Raw genomic sequence first — 15,581 nt, forward strand, 5'->3', positions numbered from 1 at the left:
GCAAGTGGCAGAGATTGTACTCAAGGCTAGCTTCATTTTTTTTTTTTTTTTTTAAACCTTTTTTATTTGAATACAAAATAATAATACATTATACAATTGTAGTAGTGCATAATACTGTTATGATACACAACTCAAATAAATCCACTAATCATGCAAATGCATACCATCATGTGTCCCCTCTAACCTGTGGGTACCATCCAAAACACTACTACAAAACTGGGAAAAAAAAAAGAAATAAAATAAAAATATGGACAAAAAAAAAAAAAAAAAAAGGAAAATCCGCCTAAACTCTCTCCATTGTCCCGCATTCCCACTCTCTCCCCTTCGTGTTCAAACTATCATCTGTAATATTAATCCTTACCCCCCTCCCTAGAGTCCAAAAAGGATTTCCAGGAGGTCCAAATTCTTAAATATCTTTCCTTTTGGTGTTGTGCTGTCTGTACTAATTCTTCTAATTTACTGATTTATTTTACTTTGTTTATCCACATCTCTATTGTGGGTGGAGATGGTGACTTCCACTTCTTTGTTATGCACGCTTTTGCGGCATCTAATAGATGACCTAAGCTTGTCTCCCTATACGATTTCTCTTGGATTTGATTCACGTGTAGAAGGTAAAATTCTGGGTCTTCCGGTATCTCATATTCTGAACAGGTCTGAAGTACCCTTTTAATCTCCAGCCAAAAGCTCCTTAACAGGGGACAATCCCAAAATATATGTAACATCGTCCCTTTACTGCCTTGACACCTCCAACATTTGTCTGACACCTCTGGAAAGATTTTGTTTAATCTCTTTGGTGTCCTATACCACCTCGCAAAAATCTTATAATTTGTCTCTTGTGTCCTTGCACATATTGATGTTTTATACGTTCGTTTGTACATACGTTGTCGCTGATCCATACTAAATACCCTTTTTAATTCCTGTTCCCAATCCTGGACACACTTCAAAGGGTGGTTCCCTGACTGTGCAAGTAGTTCATAGCTTATTGAGAGAGTATGTTTTAAAATTCCCCTCTCGCTACACATTTTCTCAAATCTCATGAGTGGTCTTTCGAAAACCCCCGGATTTGGTAGTGTGTTCAGGAAGTGGACCATCTGGAGTGCATTCCAAAACTTTAGACGAAATCCGCCCTCTTGTTCCATCAATTCAGCTATTGTGAGCCATCTTCCCCTTCGAATATAGTTCACTACCTGTCTACATTCCCCCTCCCTTAGGTGTTGAAAAGCTCCATCTTCATATCCCAAGGGAAAGAGGGGGTTCCCCATTACTGGATATAATGGGGAAGTCCTGGGATCCATACCCATCATGGAGAAAGCTATTACACATATCTTCACTGTGTTTCCCAGTATCAGGTTTTTGTTAATTTCTTTGGGTAATGAGGCATACCACCATGGTGCCCTTTCTAATGGCATTTTAGATTGGGACTGTTCGATTTGTACCCAAAGTTTAGTATCTAGCTAGCTTCATTTTTACCCCCAACTGTAGGAAGGCAAGAATTCTACCTATGAGATACTTCCTAGGATGCCATCTTTTGGTTTCACACCAGGAAACATAGGACCTCCAGACTCTATAATAAATGGTCCTGGAAGCTGGCTTCCTTGAATTAATCAGGGTAGTTACTACTGAAACTGAAATCCCCCGACTCTTTAGAATGTGGGCTTCAACAGCCAAACCGTTAAGTAAGGCAGGATGGAATACCAGTCCTTGGCGAAAGCAGGTCTGGACGAGATGGAAGAGTCCACGGATCCCCTAGGATCTTCTGGGCTATGCCGGGGCTACTAGAATTACTGGCTTCCCTTTCTTCTTGATCCTGCGAAGAAGCCGTGGTAGCAGCTGAACTGGGGGAGGGGAAATGCATAAATCTGCGAAAACTGATCCCACGGAGTCACTAACGCATCTGTCCCATGCGCAAGTGGATTTCTTGTCACAAAGCTGTCCAACTTCTTGTTGAACCTGCACGCCAATAGATCTATGTCCGGGGTACCCCATTTTTGGTATATGGCCAGAAAAATTTTGGGATGTAGAGACCATTCTCCCGGGAATAACTTGACGGCTCAAGAAATCCGTCTGCCAATTCTCCACCTCTGGAATGAAGACTGTCGTTAGGAATGGTACATAATCCTCTGCCTAAGTCAGAACATGGTTCACCTCCTTCTGGGCTGCGTGACTTCTGGTGCCCCCTTGGTGATTGATATAGGCCACTGCCGTGGCATTGTTGGATTGTATTCTGACATGACAATTCCGCAACCTGGATGTCCAGGCCATTAGAGCCAGACGTGCCACCCAAAATTCTAGGATATTGATGGGCTCTGACCACTTCCCTTGGACAATGGTCTCTTCCAGGACTGCTCCCCAGCCCCATAGGCTGGCATCTGTAGTTACCACCCCAACTGGTATGAAGGAAGGATTTTACATTCTTCAAATTTTTGGTTATTAATCACCAACTGAAACTCTGGCGTACCCTTGGGGCCAGATTCATTGGATAATCCAATGCTTGGGTCTTCTTGTTCAAAGCAGACAGAATACTGTTTTGCAACCGTCGAATGAAACTGGGCATAAAGAACCGCTTCAAATGAAGCCACCATTTTCCCTAGCAACCTCATGCAAAGGCGAATGGAAAGACCCTTCCTTGCCCTGACCAGCTGGGACAAATCTTTTATAGCAAAAATACTCTCTTGGGCTGTGTCTATAACCAAAGGAAGTATAGGAGAGACATTGCTGGAAGTGACAGCAGAGGAGATCTCCTCAAACTACTGACATTCATTGAGAACCAATTTTGGGATCCAGTCTTATCACATGAGTTGCTGCATTGGTACCATTACTGATCGGAGGTCACGGTGTTCAACCAAGATTCTCCCAGTTTCTTCACCTCTTTTTGTTTTATAGAGTCTATTACACGCCAAAGAGGCTGTATGAGTTTGGTAGGAAAGAAGACGACAAATGTCCCAGATGCCAAAAGACAGGGGACTTAATACATATGCTGTGGAGGTGCCCAAAATTGTACAAGTATTGGGGTAGAGTAATAGAGATCATAAACACTACTTTTGGGATAAACTTGGAGCTGGAGGCATTGGTCTGTCTACTGGGATGTATAGAAGAGAGACTCGAGTCAAAAGGCAGAAGGGTAGCAGCTATAAGGTGTCTGTTCCAAGCCAGAAAGCTGATTGCACAAAAGTGGCAGTCAGAGAAAGCGCCAACGTCAAGGGAATGGGAAAACGTAATAAATGCCACAGTATGGAAAGAAAAGGTAACACTAAGCAGACAAGGCAACTTTAACAAATTTAAAACAATGTGGGAGCCCTGGTTGAGAAGAATGGGATGTCCACCATAAGGAGAACTGGGGAAATAAGAGAGGTCAACGGGGCAGACCAGGGGTAATAAAAAAAAAAAAAAAAAGATGAGGTAAAAGAGTGCGGGTTAGGAACTCCCAGGGGATGTAAATACATTATATGCTAAAAAGTGCCAAGAGTAAAGTAGAACTTAAAACGGCCAAGGTGGGTAAAGAAATATTTAAATAATTAGGGGGGTGGGAAGGGGTAAAGGTACAAGGAGTAACATAAATTGTAAACATAGTAGTGCACTATACATGGATATACGTTATGTAAAATGATTTTTAATGTGTATCTTTTTTTTTGTATGGAAGAAAACGAATAAAGAATACTTGAATAAAAAAATAAAAATAAAAAAAAGATTCTCCCAGTTTCTGTTATTGTGGTTTATTCCATACATGCCTGTTTAGATTCACGGAGACATATATCCCCCTGAGTCCATCCTTTCCGGTAAGCTCACAATTCTATCGGTGGTGGGTTATGACAATTTATAGAAGTCACGATTTTTTGTTATTCAAGAAACACTTAGAAATTGTTTCCTTTCTTCTTTTTTTATTCATTTTTGGCACTTGGTGGACTATTCAACTTTTACATCAATTTCCCATTTTTTTTTTCATTTATGGACTTTAACATATAATCCATTTGCACTATAACCTAGTCACTGTTATTTTGTGTTATTTGTTTACTATATACAATGTTTGATATCACTATTTTCATTGTTTAAAGCGGGGGTTCACCCTAAAAACGATTTTCTAACATTACATCCAGCTCACTCTCTACATTGACAGTATGCCGTTTGTTTTTTTGCTGTACATACCTCGTACAGCTATTTTCTTCCCCGGTTTCCGGGTAGGGCCTCCCGCGGGAGTGGGCGTTCCTATCCAGCAGGTGATTGACGTGATGACAAAAACGACCTCCCCCCGTCGCATAAGGAGCTATACGTCGCCTGCGCACCGACGTTCGGCTTCTTTCAGCAACTCGTGACGCTCCTTATGCGACGGGGGAGGTCGTTTTTGTCATCACGTCAATCACCTGCTGGATAGGAACGCCCACTCCCGCGGGAGGCCCTACCCGGAAGCCGGGGAAGAAAATAGCTGTACGAGGTATGTACAGCAAAAAAACAAAAAACAAACAAACTGCATACTGTCAATGTAGAGAGTGAGCTGGATGTAATGTTAGAAAATCGTTTTTAGGGTGAACCCCCGCTTTAAGCGATACACATACAAACCCATTTGTTTTTTTTACTGTGGAAGCGCGACTAGGATCCTAAAAACCCCGATCGCAGCGCCCTTGCGCTCCCCCTGCTGTATTCCCCCTTTTACTTTGCGCAAAAACACAAAAAGCAGAGGTTCCAACACAGTGCATCTACTGCCGAGCTCTAGTCGAGCAAATGAATATTATGCCGCTATAAATGCTCAGCCTGATGCTGAGTAGACATGCCTTAAGAATGCCTGTATCAAACACCCATACAGCTTACATGCCCTTGTATGCTCTGTGTCCCTCCATCAGCCACCAGACTCTTTCAGAGTGAAAAGCTTTAAAGCCAGTAAGCCTTGCGCCTGCGCCGTGTATTACGTGCACGCCTTTTACACATGCACGCTGGCCGCGCCTTAGCCACGGCTCAGAAATGCCTCAACTATTTTTTTAAAAGGAGGCGATTCCTGCACGTGGACAGGTCGGTCCCATGGTGGGGACGACGAGGGACATTCATCTGGGGGATTCCTGACCACTGCAGGAGGCAGACGGTTCCCCAAACCCCTACTGGTGGCCGTCAGAGCGGAGTAAGGAGCAATGCTGTTCCAAAAGAAGCATTTGCCGACACTGAGCATAAAACTGGGGAAGCATGGAAATGTTAAGACACCAGGTATGTTACACTTTACACCCTCTAGTGTTAAAACACAGGCATGAAATTGTCTACTCAAAAAAGAAGTCCATGAGTGAACAATTATGCGTTCCTTAGGATCTTCTTACCATTCCTGCCACAGGATACTGCTGGAAATCACAGGCAGACCCAATCTTCACCCATCACAGGGGGCCGTGTAATGACAGAACTTCAAGGACCGGGTCCCCCTTCTAAATGGGGTCCACTCCCTTGGACCTGTACATCACTCTGCCAGAGCAACCTTTGGTTTAGTTATGTGACCAAGGCACTGGATCCCAGGGTCCAGCCCTCAACAGAGAAGCATTACAGGCAGGAAACCTCGCTCTTCTTTCTCTAGCCTCGGGTACCATCCATCTTGGCCCCTTTCTGGCACTTTGAATGGATCAGATTGCATAGCCCCTTGATCCTAAGCTCTTCTTAGCACTTCATTAACCGTGACCAACACCTTAGACATTGGCAAAAAAACTGAGGTACTCACTGTGTGGGAGGGGTTATATAGAGGGGGACTTCCTGTCTTTTGAGTGCACCAGTGTCCATTCACCTATAGGTGGCGTATAACCCACATAGTAATTACTATGGCTGCTTTGTGTTCCGTGATGTACAATAAAGACATATTTTTTTTTTGCCACAAGTGATTGAAAAATGACAAAAATAAAAACATTTGTGTACATAAAGATGTCACTTAAATGGTATATTGCTCAAACATGCCATGGGTATATGTGAAATGACACCCGAAAATACAATGCTTCTCCTGAGTACGGGGATACCACACGTGAGACTTTGAGAGCCTAGCCGCGTACAGGGCCTCAAAATTCAATCACCACCTTCAGGCTTTCTAAGGGCGTAAATTGTCGATTTCACTCCTCACTACCTATCACAGTTTTGGAGGCGATGAAAAGTAAAGATAGCACAACCCCCCCCCCCCCTCATGACCCCTTTTCGGAAAGTAGACACCCCAAGCTATTTGTTAAGAGGCATGTTGAGTATTTTTCCAGCTCTTGCTTTTTTGTCACAAACTTTTGAAAACTGAAAAAAAAAATAAAACATTCCTTTTTTTTCTTCATTTTCCAAAACAAATAAGAGCTGCAAAATACTTACCACGCCTCTTGGCACATACCTTGGAGTGTCTAGAACAGGGGTCTCAAAGTACCGGCCCGCGGACCGGTTTTAAATGGCCCGCGGGTGCCGCGGAAGTGTAGATCGAGGTGCATGAAGAGTAGCCTAGGAAGCGTCTGTCATAAGTTCACTTGTCTCTCATGTCACACTGCTACTCCCCGGCGGCCCCTCCTCTCTTCTCGTCCATCCCCATTTGCTTGTGACATCATCTGAGATGGACGAGAAGAGAGGGGGGGCTGCCGGGGAGTAGCATCGTGACATGAGAGACAAGTGAACTTATGACAGACGCTTCTTGCGCTACTCTGCCTTTGAAGAAAACAACAAGTAAATGCGGACCTGTGCTCTGGTGTGCTCTCATGTGCCCTGATTGTGCCCCATGTACCCTCATGTACCCTGATGTGCTGGGCTCTGTACATCAGGGTACCCTGTGCCCTGTACCCTGATGTGCCCTGTCCTGATGTGCTGTGCCCCATGTGCCCTATGTTCCCTGATTGTGCCCTGGTGTGCTCGTATGTGCCCCATGTGCCCTGATATGCCCCATGTGCTCTGATTGTGCCCTGATGTGGCCCATGTACCCTGATGTGCCATGGGGCACATGAGAGCACATCAGGGCACAATCAGGGAACATGGGGCAAACCAGGGAACATGGGGCACACCAGGGAACATGGGGCACATGAGAGCACATCAGGGCACAGCACATCAGGACAGGGCACATGGCACAATAGGGTACAGGACATGGCACATAAGGGCACAGCACATCAGGACAGGGCACATGGCACATCAGGGTACAGGGCACATGAAACAGCACATCAGGGTACAAAGCCCAGCACATCAGGGCACATGGCACATCAGGGTACAGGGCACATGAAACAGCACATCAGGGTACAAAGCCCAGCACATCAGGGTACATGGGGTACCCTGATGTGCTGGGCTTTGTACCCTGATGTGCTGTTTCATGTGCCCTGTACCCTGATGTGCCATGTGCCCTGTCCTGATGTGCTGTGCCCTGATGTGCTATGTCCTGTACCCCGATGTGCCATGTGCCCTGTCCTGATGTGCTCTCATGTGCCCTGATATGCCCCATGTGCCCTGATGTGCTGTGATTGTGCCCCATTTAGCCTGATGTGGCCCATGTACCCTGATGTGCCCCATGTACCCTGATGTGCCCCATGTACCCTGATGTGCCCCATGTACCCTGATGTGCCCCATGTACCCTGATGTGCTGGGCTTTGTACCCTGATGTGCTGTTTCATGTGCCCTGTACCCTAATGTGCCATGTCCTGATGTGCTGTGCCCTGATGTGCCATGTCCTGCACTGTGCCATGTCCTGATATGCCCTGCCCTGATGTACCGTGCACCCTGATGTGGCCTGTTGTGCTGTACCCCTATGTGCTGTGCTCTGATGTGCCCTGTACCCTGATGTGCTGGGCTTTGTACCCTGATGTGCGCTGTGCCCTGTGCCCTGATGTGCTGTACCCTGATGGTGAGTGGTCAGTGTGTAGTGTAGTGGTCAGTGTGCAGTGTAGTGGTCAGTGTTAATAATGCGTTCGCTGACACCAGTACCGTTTTTGAAGTTTGAAAGTTTGCATGCGGCCCCCCATGGGATATGGAAACTTGTCTTGTGGCCCTCAGGTAATTTGAGTTTGAGACCCCTGGTCTAGAAGAACAATAAAACAACCATTTTCGGCTTTTTTTATTCTATGTTTTACCCCTTTTTTTTTTACACTTTTAATATACGAAAGTCACACGACAACTTTCTTGGGGTAGGGGTATCAGACAGGATATCTGGAAAATGCCTCTCATGCAGGCAGCTGTGATGATCTCTTCCTGGAATTTTAGGAAGGATCCACTTCCTGATGCTTTGTATAGTACAGAAGCTTTGAACAAAGCCAATTGGAATAGGTATATAGACACTTTTTTGTACCAGCATCTGGCCTTATGGTCAATTAAGTACGGTCAGAGGCGTTGCTAGGGGGGTGCGGTCCGCACCCGGTTGACACCCACTAGAGGGGTGACACCATCCCGACATTGAGCATTTTTTTTAGCTGACATGTGGGGGGCGGGGCACACTGGGGGGTGTCAGGCCGAGCGCCGCGGTACAAGAGGAGGGGGGGTTGCGGGGTGACACAGCGGCACCATCCATCCCCTCCTCTCACAGCCACGGGCTGTTAGCGGTGCTCGGCACACAGGCACAGCCGAGTGAAGCCGCTGCCGCCTCCCCCTCCTCTCTGTGTGTACAGAGGGGGAGGGGCCCTTCTGTCCATGTGCCGTGACCATCGGCGTGGCTGCGATGATCTAAGGTACTGAATGGGGAGGGGGGGGGGGTGTTTGCACTGAGGGGGGGTTTGTACTAATGGGGTATTTGCACTGGGGGGGGTTTCACTAAGGGGGGGGGTTTCACTAAGGGGGGTGTCTGCACTGAGGGGGTGTCTGTGTAACATGCAGGGGTCCAGAGGTGTAGGCGGCTGTGTAATGTAAAAGGGGTGCAGTGATGCAGGGTGCTGTGTAATGTAAAGGGGTCCAGTGATGCAGGGTACTTTGTGATTTTAAAGGGGTCCAGTGATGCAGGTTGCTGTGTAATGTAAAGAGGTGCAGGGTGCTGTGTAATGTAAAGGGGTCCAGAGGTGCAGGGGGCTATGTGATGTAAAGGGGTCCAGAGGTGCAGGGGGCTGTGTAATGTAAAGGGGTCCAGTGGTGTAGGGTGCTGTGTAATGTAAAGGGGTGCAGAGGGCTGTGTAGTGTAAAAGGGTCCAGAGGTGCAGGGGGCTATGTGATGTAAAAGGGGTGCAGTGCTGCAGGGTGCTGTGTAATGTAAAATGGGGGCAGTGATGCAGGGTGCTGTGTAATGTAAAAGGGGTGCAGTGATGCAGGGTGCTGTGTAATGTAAAAGGGTCCAGAGGTGCAGGGGGCTATGAGATGTAAAGGGGTCCAGTGATGCAGAATGCTTTGTAATTATAAAGGGGTGCAGTGATGCAGGGTACTGTGTAATTTTAAAGGGGGACAGTGATGCAGGGGGCTGTGTAATGTAAAATGGGGGCAGTGATGCAGGGTGCTGTGTAATGTAAAAGGGGTGCAGTGATGCAGGGTGCTGTGTAATGTAAAAGGGTCCAGAGGTGCAGGGGGCTATGAGATGTAAAGGGGTCCAGTGATGCAGAATGCTTTGTAATTATAAAGGGGTGCAGTGATGCAGGGTACTGTGTAATTTTAAAGGGGTCCAGTGATGCAGGGGGCTGTGTAATGTAAAGAGGTGCAGGGTGCTGTGTAATGTAAAGAGGTCCAGAGGTGCAGGGGGCTATGTGATGTAAAGGTGTCCAGAGGTGCAGGGGGCTGTGTAATGTAAAGGGGTCTAGTGATGCAGGGTGCTGTGTAATGTAAAGGGGTCTAGTGATGCAGGGTGCTGTGTAATGTAAAGGGGTCCAGAGGTGCAGGGTGCTGTGTAATGTAAAGGGGTGCAGAGGGCTGTGTAGTGTAAAAGAATGTAAAGAGGTGCAGAGGTGCAGGCGGCTGTGTAATGTAAAGGGGTCCAGAGGTGCAGTTGTGGAGAGGGGTACACACTAGTAACAAAGAGATATTGAAGGATGCAGAGGTATGCAGGGGCACAGTGGGGTGTTTTTACATTTTAACGTGGGGGGGGTGCCAGATATTGGATCTGCCCCAGGTGTGTAATGCTCTAGGTACGCCCCTGGCCTATAGGCTCCTGATATGTGAATTCCGGTCCTGGAGAAAGAGAGGTGGGGGGAGGGGACAAAGAAAAATGGGGAGAAAGAAGAAGGGATAGAACGAACAAGAAAGATGGATAGGGAGAGAGAGAAAAGGGGAAGAAAGGAGAACAGAGAGCAAACAGTAGGGTAAAAAATATTTGGAAACGGTTATTGGGTGGGGGTGGGGGGGGTGACACCATATTTTACCGCACCAGGTGACACCAACCCTAGTGACGCCACTGAGTACGGTGTCAAGCTTGTATAAAAAGTTGTCCACATATAAATGGTACCCCTTTTAGAATAAGGGCGACATCGAGTCCCAAACAATCTTGCCGCTGCTCCCTATGTAGTCTGGCCAGTCAGGGGGCTCCACTTTACCATCTTTTCCCTCGTAAAGCAGGAAATAATATGTATAGCCTGTTGCCATGTCACATACAGTGGGAAGAACAAGTATTCGATACACTGCCGATTTAGAAAAAAAATTCTACTTGCAAAGCATATAGAGGTCTGTAATTTTTATCATAGGTACTCAACTGTATTCAGAAAATCACATTGTATGATTTTTAAGTAATTAATTTGCATTTTATTGCATGACATAAGTATTTGATACATCAGAAAAGCAGAACTTAATATTTGGTACAGAAACCTTGTTTGCAATTACAGAGATCATACATTTCCTGTAGTTCTTGACCAGGTTGCATACACTGCAGCAGAGATTTTGGCCCATTCCTCCATACAGAGCTTCTCCAGATCCTTCAGGTTACAGGGCTGTCGCTGGGCAATACAGACTTTCAGCTCCCTCAAAAGATTTTCTATTGGGTTCAGGTCTGGAGACTGGCTAGGTCAGTTCAGGTCAGTGGCTAGGCTCCTTATTATGGAGCCACTCCTTAGTTAGCCCTGGCTGTGTGTTTTGGGTTGTTGTCATGCTGGAAGACCCAGCCACGACCCACCTTCAATGTTCTTACTGAGGGAAGGAGGTTGTTGGCCAAGATCTCGCGATACATAGCCCCATCCATCCTTCCCTCAATACGGTGCAGTCGTCCTGACCCCTTTGCAGAAAAGAATCCTCAAAGAATAATGTTTTCACCTTCATACTTCACGGTTGGGATGATTTTCTTCGGGTTGTACTCATCCTTCTTCCTCCAAACACAGCGAGTGGAGTTAAGACCGAAAAAACGGAGTTAGACTTACCGGTAACTCTTTTTTTTAGGGGTGTTCAAGGACAGCCTCTGAGATGTATGGCTCCTCCCTCCGGGACAGGAAACACATGTACCAAACGTATAAAAGGTGGTCCTCCAGGCCTCTTCCTCAGTTTAACCAAGAATTCCTGGAAGGCTCTAAAAAGACATAACACACCAACACAACGTCAGTACATATCACCGACTCCAGTTAATAATTTCAATACCGGGAGGGAAACCAGGCTGTCCTGGAAGACTCTTAGAAAAAGAGTTACCAGTAAGTCCAACTCCGGTTTTTCCCTTTCGTCTTCCAGGACAGCCTCTGACATGAGCAAGAAACTTACTTTGTCAGGGCGGGATCACTGCCTGGAGGACCTTTCGTCCAAATGTCTATTCCTTTTCAGACATCAGATCAAGACGATAATGTTTGGCAAATGTAGAGTAACTGGACCATGTTGCTGCCTTGCAGATCTCTTCCGGCGAGGCTCCAGCCCTCTCTGCCCATGAACTTGAGACTGCCCTAGTCGAGTGTGCCTTAAAGGGGTTGTAAAGGAATTTTTTTTATTAAAAATAGCTTCATTTACCTTAGTGCAGTCCTCCTTCACTTACCTCATCCTTCGATTTTGCTTTTAAATGTCCTTATTTCTTCTGAGAATTGCTCACTTCCTGTTCTGTCTGTAACTCACCACCGTAATGCGAGGCTTTCTTCCTGGTGTGGAGAACGCCTCTTGAGGGGGGAGGGGGCGAGCAGGAGTGTCAGGACGCCCACTAACACACAGCTCCTTTCTCTATCTGCAAAGTAGAGTGTCCTGACTTGCCTGCTCGCCCCCTCCCCCCTCAAGAGGCTTTCTCAACACCAGGGAGAAAGCCTCGCATTATGGTGGCGAGTTACAGACAGAAGAACAGGAAGTGAGCATTTTTTTTTGAAGAAATAAGGACATTTAAATACAGGAAGGATGAGGTAAGTGAAGGAGGACTGCACTAAGGTAAAGGAAGCTATTTAGGGAAAAAATGTTTTTCCTTTACAACCCCTTTAACTAATGAAGCCTGTACTCCTAACTCATAAGCTTCTACAATTGCCATTCTAATCCATCTGGCCTTATACCCTTTGCGGGCCCCCGCAAATTTAACGAAAAGTGAGTCTGATTTTCTGAAGCTACTGGTGACTTCTAAATAAACGAACATCTAACAAGTTCAGAGATGCTTCCTTTACGTCCGAGGTAGAACAAAAAGTCGACGCTACCTTCCCCTCTGTCAGTCGTCCATTTAAAAAGGCACACAGAACTCGCTGGCAGATTTTCTGAGTCGTCAACAGGTAAGGCAGGACGAGATTGTGCAAGAATGGGGACAGCCGGAGGTCGACCTTTTCGCCTCGGAGAAGAACAAGAAGGTAGCTCAGTTTTTCTCGGTTCATCCACGGGATCAGGCCAGAGGAATAGACGCGTTGACCAGCCCTTGGCAATTCAATCTCTGCTATGCCTTCCCTCCAGTGAGATTGATTGAAGCGGTCCTTCAAAAGCTTCTGACAGAGGGGACAGACCTCATTTTGAGGCAGCGGTTGCATATTTGAACAAGCAAGGGGGGACCAGAAGTCCTGCTCTACAAAGCATAGCCAACAGAATCCTATCCTGGGCAGAAGTGAACCTGTGCCGTATCTCTGAATTCACTCTGACTGCCCCCTGAGGTATTTTTGGAATTCTGGATGAATTGGGATGTGTAAATAAGCATCCCTGAGATCTATCGTAGCCATGTGACATCCTGGGAACAGTAGCATTGACACTGTAAAGATCGACTCCATCCTGAACCGTTTGTATTTCACAAACCTGCTCAGGGGCCAAAAGTTCAGGATTAACCTGAACTTTACCGATGGCTTCTTTACCACAAACACATGGGAGTACATTCCTTGTCCTTGCTCCTTCTGGGGCACCTGAACCAGAACTCTCTAATCCACTAAGTCCCCCAGCGACAAACTTAGGGCCTCTGCTTTCTCTGTCTCTGGGCAGTTATGTAACCAGAAAATTTAAAGGGGGCATAGACTCGAACTCCAATTTGTACCCGTTTTTTATTATGTCCAATATGAACGTGCTTTAAGTCGACATGGTCCATCGTGGGAGGAACTGCCCTAGTCTTCCTCCCACCGGGACACAAGAGTCACTGAGTTTATGGGGTGGTTTGAGGAGGATTAAATAAGATTCCTCCCTTCCGCGCCCCTTGTGACCCGCCTATTGCTTTTTGGGTTGTCCCTCCTTTTGCTGGTTCTGTTGCCTGGGACCTCAAAAAAAAAAAGTTTCTCTTCCCACTTTTTCTCGGGAAATGCCTTTTTCCTATCTTGTGTCCATTCAAGCGCCTCGTGTAGGCCGGGTCCAAACAGGTGGTCCCCTGAAAAGGGTAACCCACAAAGTTTTAACTTTGAGGCGGCATCACCTGTCCAGGTCTTTAGCCACACCGCTCTTCTGGCTGTATTCACCAGAGCAGCTGACCTGGCTGCAAAATTTTACGGATTCTTCTGAAGCATCTGCCAGAAATCCGACTGCTTTGAATAATAGCGGGAAAGATTTTAAAAGTTCTTGCCTAGGAGTACCCGCCGAGATGTGCGCTTGAAGTTGAGTGAGCAAACACTCTAAATTTCTAGCCACACAAGTAGCTGCAAGAGCTGGTTTCAAACCTATGGAAGAGGCATCCCAGGCCCTCTTTAGCAGCAAATCCCCCCTCTTATCCATCGGATCCTTGAGGGAACCAAGATCATCAAAAGTCAGATCTGTCTTTTTGAGACTTTGGCTAAAGGCGCATCTATTTTGGGAACTTTATTCCAGGGGTGAGACGCATCCGCTTCAAATGAGAATCTGCGCTTGAGGCTACCCGAGAAGAAAGGTCTCCTTTCAGGCTATTCCCACTCCAGCAGAATCGAATCAAAGATTTGTGAACAGGAAAAATCCTGGTTTTACTTCATTTTTACTTTCATTTAATATTTTACTTATAATTTCAAAAATGAAGAAAACATGGTTTTATCCATCTGGAAAATGTCACTACTTCCAAAGACACATTTCATTTGGTACCCCTTTCCCCCCCTCTCCTTATGTGTACGGCCTTCATACGTTCTGTGCATATATATATATATATATATATATATATATATTTATTTACATATATATTTTTTATTGCCCTTGTTGGGCTTTTCCACAGCACATGGTAATGGACCTCTATACATATACACATACACTGAGGGAGGTGATACATCCCTTTAGTGATGTACCTTTCGAAATTCTGTCTATTCTTTTACTTATTACTTTTTTCCAACACCACACACTACTGGGCACCTTTGCATTTATGTAATCTTTTACCGGTTCATTATTAGTTTTATGACACCTTTTATACATATATATATTTTACACATATATTTGTGTATATATACCCATGTATACTTTTCACATTTTATACATACTTATTAATATAACACAATAATCACAATTTTTTCTATCATAATATATATTGCAATTGGTTCCTTGCTCACATCATTCTGTCCTTGCTTTAAATATAAGTGACATCACATGCTTCGATTATATGGGCTTGTCGGTCTTTATTTAGCACATGCTTATAATACATTTTCATTAATCATCAACTCACTTTCTTTATTCACATTTATATTTACACCACATCCCTGTCATACCTCAGCTTTTAATATGTTTTTGATTACTATTTATATTTTTACATAATTATGTGTTGCCTTTTTGGTCACATTTATTATTGTCCACACTTGTATTTACAGATTTGTTTCACTTTGCAAGCCAGTTTGTTTCATGTGTGCTTTTTTTCACCTATGCCTTTTCTCCCCACCCCCCCGCATGTGTGTTGGATACTGGCTAATTGCTGTAGTCAATCACATGCTGGGTGGGTCCAATTAAGCATAGATTTCTGTGTGTATATGTATACCTGTTATTTTTTATTTCATCTATAGCTATGATTAAGCATTGACACTCAATGCGAAACGCGTCAGCTGTTTATCCCACTGTGTGCTGATACCTGTAGTGCATTTTTTCCTGTACCCAATAAAGGGCACGTCTTTTTTCAAGTTACTGGAGTGCGGCTGTCCATATCCTTATTGTTTTTGCACATCCTGTGCATTGCCAGCACCCATCTGCTTCTGAGTGGACATCAATTACCTTAGTGAGCTCACCTGGAGCGGCAGCTCTCTTACCTGTCTGGTTTTACTTGCACTAGACCCCTGGTACATTAGGTCGTGCTTTGAGAGTTGAACCTGTTCCTCACGTATCTCCAACGTGTCATAGATTGCTTTTAGCAAGTCCCCCACATCATTCAAAGACCATTTATATATGGATGCCCTGGAGGAATCTTCCTCTCCCTCTGAATCAGATGCTGA

The 15,581-nt window shown here is 45.6% G+C and overlaps 1 protein-coding gene across 1 annotated transcript in view; it reads right to left on the reverse strand.

Moving 5' to 3' along the window:
* Window positions 1-15,581, reverse strand: part of KNTC1 (kinetochore associated 1) — a 552,295-nt gene that overhangs the window by 281,629 nt on the left and 255,085 nt on the right. The window lies entirely within an intron of this gene.

The sequence above is a fragment of the Rana temporaria genome, chromosome 1 (genome assembly GCF_905171775.1).
Source record: "Rana temporaria chromosome 1, aRanTem1.1, whole genome shotgun sequence".
Lineage (NCBI taxonomy): Eukaryota > Metazoa > Chordata > Amphibia > Anura > Ranidae > Rana > Rana temporaria.